This window comes from Sturnira hondurensis, unplaced genomic scaffold (assembly GCF_014824575.4).
Source record: "Sturnira hondurensis isolate 20B ecotype Veracruz unplaced genomic scaffold, ASM1482457v3 Scaffold0006413, whole genome shotgun sequence".
NCBI lineage: Eukaryota > Metazoa > Chordata > Mammalia > Chiroptera > Phyllostomidae > Sturnira > Sturnira hondurensis.
Window position 1 is genome coordinate 32,468,660 of NW_028079044.1, and position 12,858 is coordinate 32,481,517.

The window sequence follows — 12,858 nt, forward strand, 5'->3', positions numbered from 1 at the left end:
CCCTGTGACAAAAACTGAATGGGACCACAAGATACAAAGATGCCTAACACAGAGGTTGTGACGCAGCAACAGGTAGAAAGCAGAGACCCCCTAGGAAGCAACTGGGAAAGATCTGTGTATTGGCGGGTTTTTCTCATTCTTCATTTCTTTTTGATTTTTAAAACAATTTCTTAAAAAAAAATTTAAAATTCCTCTTGTTCACTTTCCATGTATTTTAAGGCATTATTGTGTTTATGTGCTTTTATATTACTTTTGGCTTTGGCTTTGTTTTTGAAATGATTTTTTTCTTTTATTTTTAATTCTTTTCTGAGTTCTGTAACCTCAATGCTGAGCTTCTCTAATGCTGGTTTATGATGCCTGTTCACACCTTGATTCATTTTCTTCATATCTTTTAGGCTTGTTTTGAAATGGTAGGTTAGTTTGGGGCTGTTTTGTGGGCGCATCTTCCTGGCCTGCTTTCCTTGTCTGTGGGGGTCTTAGTTTTCTTTTTCTTCTTCTTCTTCTTCATCATCATCATCATCATCATCATCATCATAATGATAATGATAATAATAATTTTATGGGACTTTCCCTTGACACTCTCCTCATGCTCGTTTCTATGGGAAATTGGTTTTCATATCGAACTTTTACAGGCAGGCAGGTGAAGAGCTTTTCCGACTTTAGCATGCTCCGTCTTCTGTCGCTTTTGTGTAGTGGTCAAAACCCTGGTGACTTGCACTCGGATTCCGTAGACGGTTTCCAACCTCCTAGACTTTTACATTATCCCAGTTTGTACAGGTGCTGCTGAGATTTACTTTCCTCGCAGCTTCTCCTACTTAGTGTGGGGTCCTGTCCCAGTTCGGAGCACCGTCCAGTCACAGTTTTGGAGTTACAGGGAGTTCTTCTTCTTTAGCCCCTGAAAGTCTTGCATGCTGGAGCATCGCCCAGCGAGAGTGTAGTAAGCGCTTGCTCCCAAGTCAGTTCAGCTGTGCCCACTGCCGAGCCCAGAGCGCCCGCGCTGTGTGGCCAGGCGCACCCATCAGTAGGCTCTCTTCTTCCCACACGGACCTGAGAATCTGTGACTACGGGGTTTTGGCCCCGCCCACTTGTATTTTTGCGTCCCCTAGCTTTTTTGTAAACGTTGCCCCGATGTTTTAGCGTCCTCGTTAGTTGCTGTGTTTTTTTCTTTTGTGGGACTACAGAGAATTAAAACCTGGGCTTCCTCCAGGTCTCCTGAATCCCCGTGAACTGCATTTAAAGCTGGGAAAACAAACAAACAAACAAACAAGCAAAAAAAACCTTGGACTCAGGAAAGAGTTTTGCTTATTTTTAAACTTTACATAAATGAAATTACATTGCATGCATTCTTTTGTGACTTGTATTTTACCTTCCATATTATGCTTAAAGGATTCATCCATGTTGTGGAGCAGATAATTTGCTTACTTTAATTGCTCAATAATATCCCATGTTTTCTTAAAATCTGTTCTAGGGTCAGTGAACTTCAGGGTTGTTTTCTTAATTTTTTTAAGATTTTATTTATTTATCTTTAGAGGGGAAGGGAAGGAAAGGTGGAGAGAAATATCAATGTATGGTTGCCTCTCATGAGTCCTCTGCTGGGAACTGGCCTGCAACCCAGGCATGTGCCCTGACTGGGAATCAAACCGCCATTGTGTGGTTTGCAGGCCCGTGCTGGATCCACTGAGCTACACCAGCCAGGACTAGGGTTGTTTTCAATGTGGGGCTGTAATGAACTATGGTGATGCTGCTTTGCACTTTCTTACACATTTATTTCCTCCACCTGTGCACCCACGTCTTCAAGTATATACCTAGGAACTTCCGCAGTGGCCGCCAAACGGCTTCCTAAACTGGGCATCAAAACAACACTTCCATCAGGGCCGTCTGAGGGTTGTTGCTACACATCCTTGGTGACTTTTCAATTCATGCCAGTCTGACAGAGGAATATTTTGCACACACTCTTTATTATAAATTTCTGATATTAAATAGAAGACTATGGCAGGTTATGGTCATTTGTTCCCAAAGATGGCCACAACAATATCTTCCATCCATGTGCCCTCTACACTGTGATTTTGTAGCTCCTCCATTAAAACACGGAGTCCCTTTGTCTTCCCCCTAAATCTGCTCTGATGTCGTGACTTGGTTTGTCCTCTAGGGTTAGATCTTAAGAAGCCTGGCAGCTTCCACTTTAACTCTCATGGATCCAGCTGCCATATGAATGACTTTGGGCTAGACTACTGAGTGATGAGAGGCTATGCAGAGGGAGGCCAAGCCAGCCCCCAGCAGCTATTCCAACTACGCCAGCTAAGGTACCAGACACCAGTGACGCCATCTTAGACACTTCCGGCCTCAGCTGAACTTTCAGCTGAAGACGGTTGCATGAGTGAACCCAGACAATGCTATGTACAGGAAAAATAAATGGTTGTCATTTTAAGCCACTGAGTGTTGCAGGTTTTGTTCGGCAGCTATAGATAACTGAATCACAATATGTATCAAAAATACTAATACCCTCATTCTTTTAAGTCTCTTAAAGAAATCTTTTTAAATGAAGTTTTTAAATGCATACAAAAAATTTTCACTGTAGTGTGATTTATATATCTTTAAAGTGGAAATGATCTCTATGTTTAAAATTTATATGTGGAGTACTAAAATAAATTAGGATGCTTTCATAGGAGAGACTATTCTACAGATAAAACTACATTGAAAAGATTTTTAGTGACATTGAAAAGTGTTGCAGAAATATATCAGGTGGCCATATATATATATGTATATATATATATATATATGTATGTATATTCTTGACTTGTTTTAAAAATTGTGCACTAAAACCACTGGGAAAAATAAATCAATATAGTAACAATGGTTTGGTGGCTTTAGGTCTCCTCATAGTTCAAAAGTTTCCTACAGAAAAGATACAATATTCACATACGGAGAGAAAAGATGCCGGTGCCATTTTTTGTTTGGGGCAGTGGGCACTGTTCAGTCAGATCAGACGTACTCTGGCAGAGAGAAACGCCCCCACGTTTCCAGCTGAAGGGGCTGTCGCATTCCGCTTCACCAGGTGGCACTCAGATTCCAGGAGCAGACCCGAAGGCTCCATAGCACAGATTTTTGAAATTTAGAGAACAGAGCCTTTCTAAGTCTTTACTTTTTTCTTAATTAAAAAAAAACTGTATTACCATGGAATGATTTCATTTAGAAAAGGGCACTTCAAAATCCTGAAAGCAGGAAGAACACAATCTCAAAATACAGAACAAGCCTTGGATACATTTAACTTTTATGAAAAACTCACTAGGCACTTCATGTTCATCTTGCCAACGAACTGCTGGAAACTTCATTTGGGAGACTCTGGTTCAAGGAAGGAGAAAATAACACGAAAACTTAAAATTACTTAGAGACAGCAAATGTCATATATATTCTTCCTCAGTTGAAAACCACCTAGATTTTTCCAGTAAAATTATCTTGCGAGTAATGGAACGTCTAGAGTTATAAGTCCAGTTAGGCTTCCTTCGTGGGCAACTTCTCCAGATGGCAGTGCTTATTTAATATTCAGTCTCAGGGAACTTCTCCCAGGCTTCCTGATATTGAGTCCCTGGGAATGTGGCCTAGGAGCTGAAGTTTTAAACAGTATCCTCGGGGACGCCTTCTGTACCTAAAATCGAAGGGAACCTTGTCTTTTAAGAGTTCTCTGTCTTGAACTAGTTTGGCGGATCATGGCTGTAACGTAAGAATTCATTACAATGTACACTTTCTGTAAGTTATACCACAGTGAGAAGAAAAAACAAAAAATACTTGGAATTATACATTGCTTTAACAAAATAAATAAATCTAGTATTTAGTAAATTTTAATTAACACTTGTAATTTGTTTCTGTTTTTTTGAAGCATATCGTTATGCATTTTTAAAGCAAATTTAGCCACTGGTCATTTTAGAAACAATATTTTACATATTTGGGTTTGAAATACAATTATTCAAATTTGTTTGAAAAATAAGCCACCATGTTTTCTTTGATGTCAAAAATATTTATTATCTTAGATTTAAATTTTTTTTTTAATTTCAGCCTTAGCCAGGTAGCTTGGTAGCACAGTTGGTTAGAACGCCATCCCAATAAAACAATGCTGTAGGTTCAATCCCTGCTCAGGACACAAACAAGAATCAAATAATGAATGCATGAGTAAGTGAATGACAAATCAATGTCTGTTTCTCTCTTTCTCTCTCTCTCTCTCTGCCCCTTCCCTTTCTCTCTCTAAAATTTATAAATAAAAAAATTTTAATTGTGTATTTCTTTAGGAAGTTGGTATTTTGGGTAATTGGTACTTTTTAAATACTTTGTTTTGTGAATGTAAAGAAATGAAAATTTCTGTAAAATGAAGGACTAAAGGGAGGGGTGGAGGAGGGAGAAATGAAAGAAAGGAAGGAAAGAAAATGAAAGAAACCAGTGCCCTAAGTACAAAATATTCCTGCCCATCCTCTCAGAATAAGTGCCCTTAAATAGTTTCAGATATTGTACATTTTTTGTGTGTTTTTTAAAGATTTTATTTATTTACCTTTAGAGGGGAAGGGAAGGAGAGAGGGAGAGAAATATGAATGTATGGTTGCCTCTCTTGCGTCCCCTGCTGGGAACTGGCCTGCAATCCAGGCATGTGCCCTGACTGGGAATTGAACCTCAATCCTTTGGTTCACAGGCCCATGTTCGATCTACTGAGCTGCACCAGCCAGGGTAGATATTGCACATTTTGATTATTAGTTATATCTCTATCTATTTATTCTCTAATTCTCACATAGAACAGCCTTCTCAATTGCATAATAGCTTATGCAATATTGTAATATTTTATATTTGAGAACATTTTGTTGTTTCTACTAGCATATATTTACATACTTTATTATTATTACCATTATTTAAAATATATGAGTTTCAGTGTTGAAGAGAGAGGAGGAGGGACTCACTGTGAAGGGCAGAGCACCTTTAAGAATTTCTGGCTTCTCAATTTGATGCCTGATTTATCACACACCTTTACAATTTACTAGTGTCAGAAGGAGGCCTGTTTTCTCTTGGAATGCTACATTCTTTTGAGATGAAGTGTTCAGTCTTTCACACTGTATTGGAGTGTCTCCTGAGTATTTGGCATCTGGATATAGCCGTCATCACAGTAATGAGAGACAGAGCAGGCCCGAGCTCACTCTGTCCAGGGGAAAAGCAGGATCAACACCAAGTCTACCATGACTTTTCCCAGCATTGCAAAGGTGGTTGGGTCAACAAGGAGCCTATATAAGAAAACTTCTGTGGCCTTGCCTTTAATTTGGGTTATTATCACCCAGTCTCTATACAGTTAGGAAATTATGATTGATGATGTGACTATAAAAATTTAGAGGATTATAAACTTTAATTTTCAAAACAGTTTCATATTGTTATTATAAACTCTGTTTTCCTCCTACATATATAATAGTATCTTTTTTCGATATTAATGCTAAAAATATTAGAAGGATTTCTAAAATATAATGTATAACCCATGTTTTTGCTCAGTACTACCAAAAGAGACAAACTTCTAAACAAGATGGACCATCTGACTTATTATTTATTCATTAAAAACCTCTTGTGGTTTTATTATAAAATCACACATACAAAATTATAAGTAATAAAAAGATTTTTAAATTCAGATAAGCTAAGAAAATAATTAAAATCTCTGGTAGAATAATCACTTAGAAATAATGTGTTAACATTCATCTATACAAATACATTAGGAGTGAGATTAATAGGTCGGTACATTTATTTAGCACCAACAAGGTACTAGAGCACTTGCTTTATGAGTACTAGCTCAGCTAATTCACAGAAAATTCTGTAAGGCGGTACTATTGTGAACTTTATTTCATGGAAGAGAAGGCAGAAGAACAGAGTTGTTAAATGACTTGCCCAAGTCCATGGCACTAGCAGGAGACAGAGCTGGGGCTGAGGCCAGGTGTTCTGACTCTGGAGTCAGTCTTCTTTCAGTCACTTGCTACAATTCCACTTTCTAATATGTTTTTGAAAGGGCTCTATGGAGGTATAACTGATATACAGTAAAACACACACTTGAAATATACAATTTGATAAGTTTTTAAAACCTTCTTCGCTATCGTCAAGTGTACAATGCAGTATAAGTGTTCCACATAGCACACTGTCGTGCAGCAGCTCTCTAGAACTTTTTCCCTTGCAACATTGAAACTCTGTACCCATTAGACGGCATCTCCCCACTTTCCCCTCCCCCCAGCCTTTGGCGATCACCATTCTACTCCCTGTTTCTATGCATATGACTACTTTAGGTGCTTCATAATACAATAATACAATTGTATTTCATACTGGTGAAATAATACAGTATTCATCATTTTGCAACTTGCTTATTTCACTTAGCATAATGTCCTCAAGGTTCACCCACATTGCAACATCTGACAAGATTTCCTCTCTTTTTAATGCTGAATAATATTCCATTGTATACATGGATTGCACACGATACATACATTCATCTGTCAATGACATATGGTTGGCTTCCACTTGTTAGTTGGCTATTTTGAATAATGCTGCTTTGAACACAGATGTGCAAACATCTCTTTGAGATCTGCTTTCAATTATTTTGGATATAAACCCAGAATTGGGACTGCTGAATCATATGGCAACTCTATTTTTAAGTTTTTCAGGAGCTGCTATTCTGTTTTCCATGGCAGTCGCACCATTTTTCAGTTCCATCAACAGTGTGCAAAACTCCAATTTCTTTGCATCCCTGCCAACACTACTACTTTTCTGTTTGTTTGTTTTTTTATTATAGACATTCTAATAGGTATAAGGTGATGCCTCATTATGGTTTTGATTTGCATTTCTCTAATAATTAGTGTTGTTGAGCATCTTTGCATGTTTGTTGGTCACATGTGTATTATCCTTGGGGAAATAGCCAGCCCAGTCCTTTGTCCACTTCTTGAGTTTTTTTTGTTGTTTGGTTGTAGGAGTTCTTTATATATATTCTAGATATTAATCCTTAATATATTTTAAATAAATATGGAATAACAGACTTTTCCAACTGTTTTACAAAGTGCGTTTTTGTGTATCTTAAATACTTTATTTAAGGTTGTCACATGATCTATGTTCTGTTGTATGATTATAGTCTAATTTTTGAGGATCCCTTTATTGTACACATCTTATGCAATTTTATTTTTTGCTATTATAAATAAAACTACAGTGATCTTCTATGTTGATTTTATGATAGTTTCTGTATTAGCTTCCTTCCTGAGTCTGCTGCAAAAAAAATCACTATGAATTTGGTGGGTATGCACAACAGAAATTCTCTCATAGTTCTAAAGGCTGAAAATCTGAAATCTGGCAGGGCCACACGGATCCTCGGATTCTAAGGAAGATAAGGTTCCTCGAATTTTCTGGCCTCTGGTGGCTGTTTGAATTCTTTAGCTTGTGGCTGCATCATTCCACATCTGCCTCTCTGGTCTCATTGTCTCCTCCACATCGGTCCATGAGATCTCCCTCTGCCTTAATTTTATAAGGGCACTTGTCATTGGATCTTGGACTCACCCAGATAATACAAAATGATCATATCATCTCACGATCCTCCACTGAATTATATCTGCAAAGACCATGTGCCCTTATGAAGTAACAGTCACAAGTTCTGGGGGATTCGGACGTGGGCATATCTTTTGGTGGGAAACTATTCAGCCCACTACAGTAATGTCACCATAACTCAAAGTCAGCTTCTGAATGTCTCTCTGAAAGGTAACTGCTTTTAATTTGTGGCTTAATATTCACAAAAATAAATCAGTTTCATTTATTTGATAGACCCATCTTATATTTTGTCCAAATTTTCAGTCTGGCTATCCATTGGACATAACTTTTGTCTAGTTCCAAAACTCAAATCCACTTTCATGGAAAAATAATTTGCCACCAGAGGGGATAACCAATATATTGCTACATTAAAAAATATTTTAAGCAATGGCCTTATCATTAGAATAATTATCTGACCTCTTGTAGAGCTTGCTTTGAGAGAGAGAGAGAGAGAATACTCAGGATCATTATTTGTGGTACACTTTCATAAATGTCCTGACACATTGTTATAAAGGTAACAATAGCATTCTGGGATACCAGATTTTATGAGGAATAGTCAGTCTCAAGATTTTCTAGTCAAACATCCTAATTTTACAAATAAGGAAAGGTGAGATTCAAGCCTCTTAAATAACTTGCAGAAGGCTAGCTACATCCTTCGTTGGTGATGGAGTTAAGGAGATTCAAGTTGAGATTGTGTGGCTAAAGTTGCAAATCGTCAAGGGGATAGTGAAGTTCAGTATGCAGATATGTTTGCTTTAGTTAGAAATATTTAAATGCCTTTAGGTGGGGCAATAATTCTCTACTTCAGATTAGTACAAGTTTGGTCATGAATGTAACTTAGGGTCTTTGAATGAGGTTGCCAGATTTAACAAATAAAATTTGCATTTCAGATAAATAATGCTAAATCTTTTACTTTCAGTGTTCCAAATATGACATGGGATATACTCCTACTGAAAATATTCATTTATTTGGAATTGAAATTTAACTGGGTGTCCTGTATTTTATCTGGCAAATGTACCTTTGGATCATGTGAAGCATACACATCACCAGTCAGGTATGGCAAAAATATTTACTATTCACTAAACAGCCTTATATTCACTCATATTTGGCAGCTTTCTTGAAGTTAGGCAGAGTCATAAGACTAGTTCTGGGCAATGTGCTGTGGTTAGAAGAGACGTTTGTCAGTCGATTGCCGCACCTAAAAGCCAACATGTAATCAACCCCCTAGGTCACTTTTTCCTTGATGCAGTACACTAGAAACCATCTGTTAAAAAGTGGCACCAATGCAAACAGGGAGTGACCTATGGGTCCCTGAAGAAAAGTTGGAATGAAGGTACCCAGGAGAAGCATTGGACCCACAGCATATTTTGTATGTGTAAGAAATAAATCTTGATCCACTAATGCACTGAAACTTCAGAGTTGGTTTGTTACTGCAGCTTGGTGTAGCCTATACTGACAAGCACACTGTAAATCATTATATAAATTACATAAATTCTGTGACCTTCAGTTTGCTGTTGTTGTGTTTTAATCTTCATGGAATTGCCATCAGCTCTGAGGTTGCTTTGGAGGACGGGCTGAGAATTACAGCTGAAAAGCTTCAGGACTTTGTTGCATGGAAGGCAACTGCAGATGAGGGTGATATTTAATGATAGCCTGCCCATTATGACTATTGCTTTAGTTTTATAACAATCTTATGCAACTGGTGTTAGCATGACTTTCATTTTGTCAGTAAGGGAAATGAGGCTTAAAGTGGTTAAGTCATTTGCCCAAGGTTATTTCACCAAGTTCTTATCAAATACAGAGCTAGGACTCTGTTCCATGATGTTTTTTCCCCAAATCTATAATTTCCAATCTATGTTACACAAACATGTGCCTTTGACATACAGAATCCTCTCTCTTCTCTAGGTCATTATTCACTTCAAAAACATTTATTGATTGCCTATCATATTGGATGCCCTGTATTTACATTAGAATACAAAAATGAAAGACCAAACTAATCTTGCCCTTAAGGAAGCCTTCATTTTGCTCAGGCAAGTAAGTATCTGATAATTATATGATATATGTTATGTGACGGAAGCAGAGGCCTCTGAAGGGACACATGTTGGGTGGGGTTAGAGGAGGCTTCAAAGAGGTGGTAAAACCTGAATTGAGTCTTGGTGGACAAATGGGAGCTGCTCTGACAAACACCAGCTGGGTTTGCTAGGCAGAGAGAACAAGTACTAAGTGGGCACAAATCCTTTTGGTATGTTCAGGAATTGTAGTTAGTGTCATGCTTGGATCACAGTCACGTAGTGGGTTCAGGACCCAGGTTATAACTGGTGGGACCTAAAAACACAGCAGAGGCTGCTCATCGGGAGTGGGTCTGCCAGAATAGGGGCTGTCCAGGGGGACATAGGACATGTAGATACTAATGGAGATCCACAGAGAGGAATTGAGATACCCTGACTCACTTCTGCCTGCCACCCAGTCTCCCACCACTGCCTCCATTGGGCAAGGGAGCCAAGGAAACGTAATCTCAGGAACCAGCTTTCTGCCGAACAGAACAGAATGGGGAAGGGGTAAGACATGGATCCCAGAACAAATAACACAGGAACATCAGTTCATCCCTTGCTCTATAAGGGGACTGCTCACATTCTGGAGTCAATAGTATTAAAATGTTCTATTGTCTCCAGTCGGGTTCCCTCAGAAGCAGACCTTGAGATGGAGATGAGGGCATAGAAAGTTTCTTGAGGAGCACTTTTAGGACCAACACTTATGGAAGAGGATAATGAAGTATGATGGGGGTGGAGGGGGAAATACAGCTGCAAAGCAGTCCCAACAAAGCCTTGGCTGGCTTCCTCTTTAGCTAGGCAGCCAGGGAAGCCCTTCAGAGCTGTCTCTAGTTGGGGCACTGGGATTGGACCTTTACACTCCCATGTTGATGGGTCATTGGATTCCAGCTATTTTGAGAGAAAGCATGACCTTAAGCAAGGCAGTTTGCTTCAGCTGAGGAAATTCCTATACAGGGCTGACAGCTGAGGATCATCTCCCAGCAGCATTACTAGAAGCTGGGGAAATAAGTCGCAATATTTACTATAATCCACCCTTTGTGCCACTCAGTCTTTGCACAGTTTCCACAAGCAGCTCCTAATGAACTTTGCTTTCTGGAAGAAATTTGGAAAGGAATGGTTAGTGGGACAAACCAGAGTTCTGGGTGCTGCAGCTGGTCACAGGGTCACAACCAACACTGCCTCCCTCCTCTACTATGCTTTCTAGCTTCCCCTCACCCTCAGCTATCATCTCTACTGACCTTAATGGCTTACCTGGGACCATGGCTTAGACCCTTTTCTTTGTGGTATCTGAGCACTGTTTGCCGTGACCTTCTCAGGCTAGCCTCATTACACTTGTTGGTATTTCATCAGAACCGGAGAAGGGTGTACTAAGGGTCACCCAAGTGGATCACCAGAGCTCCACACATATTCCAATGCGCCCTGCCTCCTCTTGATAATCAGTGTCAATTTCTCCTGCAAAAATGGTGACTCCTTATCTTGCTAACTCGTCCCAGGACACAAGGAGCCACAAGCGTTTGGCTAGAACCTATACTTTGCATTTCAGCTGGACTCTTATTATGTCAGAATTTTTCTCCCTTTGGCAACCAGGGTCTCTATACCCAAAGAGCCCAGAGTGCTATGCAAACAGTAACAAGGAAACCTGAAAATTTCAGCAGAGATCAATTGAGGAGACACTTAAAAACTTAGAGGCCAGGAAGAGTAAGAAAAGCCAGAAAAAAATGAAAGTGGCCAGCTGCATAGGAGGAAAAACTAGTGTATGATATATCACTGGTGCTGAAAGAAGAAAGTTTTTCAAAAAATAGTTTTGATTAATTTTTGTCTAATGCTGCTCTGAAAAAAGTACAGTGAGAGAGAGACTGAGCACAGATCACGGGATTCAGCAAGAATTAGTGAACTTGGAGAGTGGAGTCAAAAAATGAAAGCCTGATTAGAGGGGGTTAAAAACAGAAATAGGGAAAAAGAGAGTGAGGATGGTGAGTATAGATGGTTTGAAGATTTTTTTCTAGAAAAGAGAAGAGGAGAGAAAGAAGGTAGCTTGAAGGAAAAGGCCTACAGGACTTTTTTAAAGAGGCAGACATTGCACAGCATGTTGATGGAATGACCCAACAGAGAGGGAATGATTGAGGAGGCCCAGTTACTCTTTGTCGCAGATGTTTAACAAAAAATACCCAGTAAATGCTAACTACTTTGGTTATTGTATATGCCTTTTAAAATCAAAACTTAATCATTATAAAATCATTGGCCTACTCTCTTGAAATTTGGATGGAATTTTTTATTTCTGGCAACTTTCCAGATAGTGTCATCAGTGTATCCAAAATTAAGGTCTATGAATAATGCTGTGACAAATAGCAACAAAAAGTTCACTGTTTGTTATAACCATGTGAAAATGAAATTATGTATTTTATTTTTCCCCAAGAAAAAGGTTTATGTAGGCTAGTCTATTAATTGTGGAAGTAAACCTGTTATTTCCACAAAATAATTGAGAATTATTACAAGGTTTATTATTTAAGTATTGTCCATAGTCAATAACAGAGTGGCCTGGGGCTGCATAGGGCCATTAAAACAACACAATAAAAATGACAAACAATACACAGAATAAAGGGCAAGGTCAACAGAACAGTTGCAGAACATTAAGCACAATTTGAGCAAAACTCTCCCTTTTTAAAAGTGACTACCGTGACTGGGTAAGCTAATCAGGGTGCTTGGTATCAGACCTCATCATACTTTAAAAAATCTAGGGCAGAGACAAGGAGAGGGTATGGTGTATAGCTTTCATTGTTTTGAACAATAAAAAAAAGAAAGAAAAGAAAAAAGTGAACCTCTTCACTTGTGAAATTGTTCAGTTTGTATGTGAGGATAAGCCATAACTATAACCAATCAGAGCCTTTGTCCAAGTAAAAGATTACAGAGAATTATTGTCAGATGCTGGATTCTTTCCTTCCAGAGAAATGACAACCCTATATAGACCTTGAAATTTTCAAGAGCAGTCTTCCAAAACCCTTATAAAATATTCAACTAATACACTTGCAACTGTAGTACAAATCAGGAAATGTAGAAATTGCAGCACTTGAAGTTGTATTAACTAAGTTCACAGGGCACACATGTAAGACTTTTTATTACAAAGCAGCCCAGTTTGAGGAGTTCATATTTCTTTGGGGACTGAATACTTGTGTTTTTCATCTTCTCTGAACTAAGATTAGAAAACGAAGAAAATAAGTGTTTGCATACTTCATTT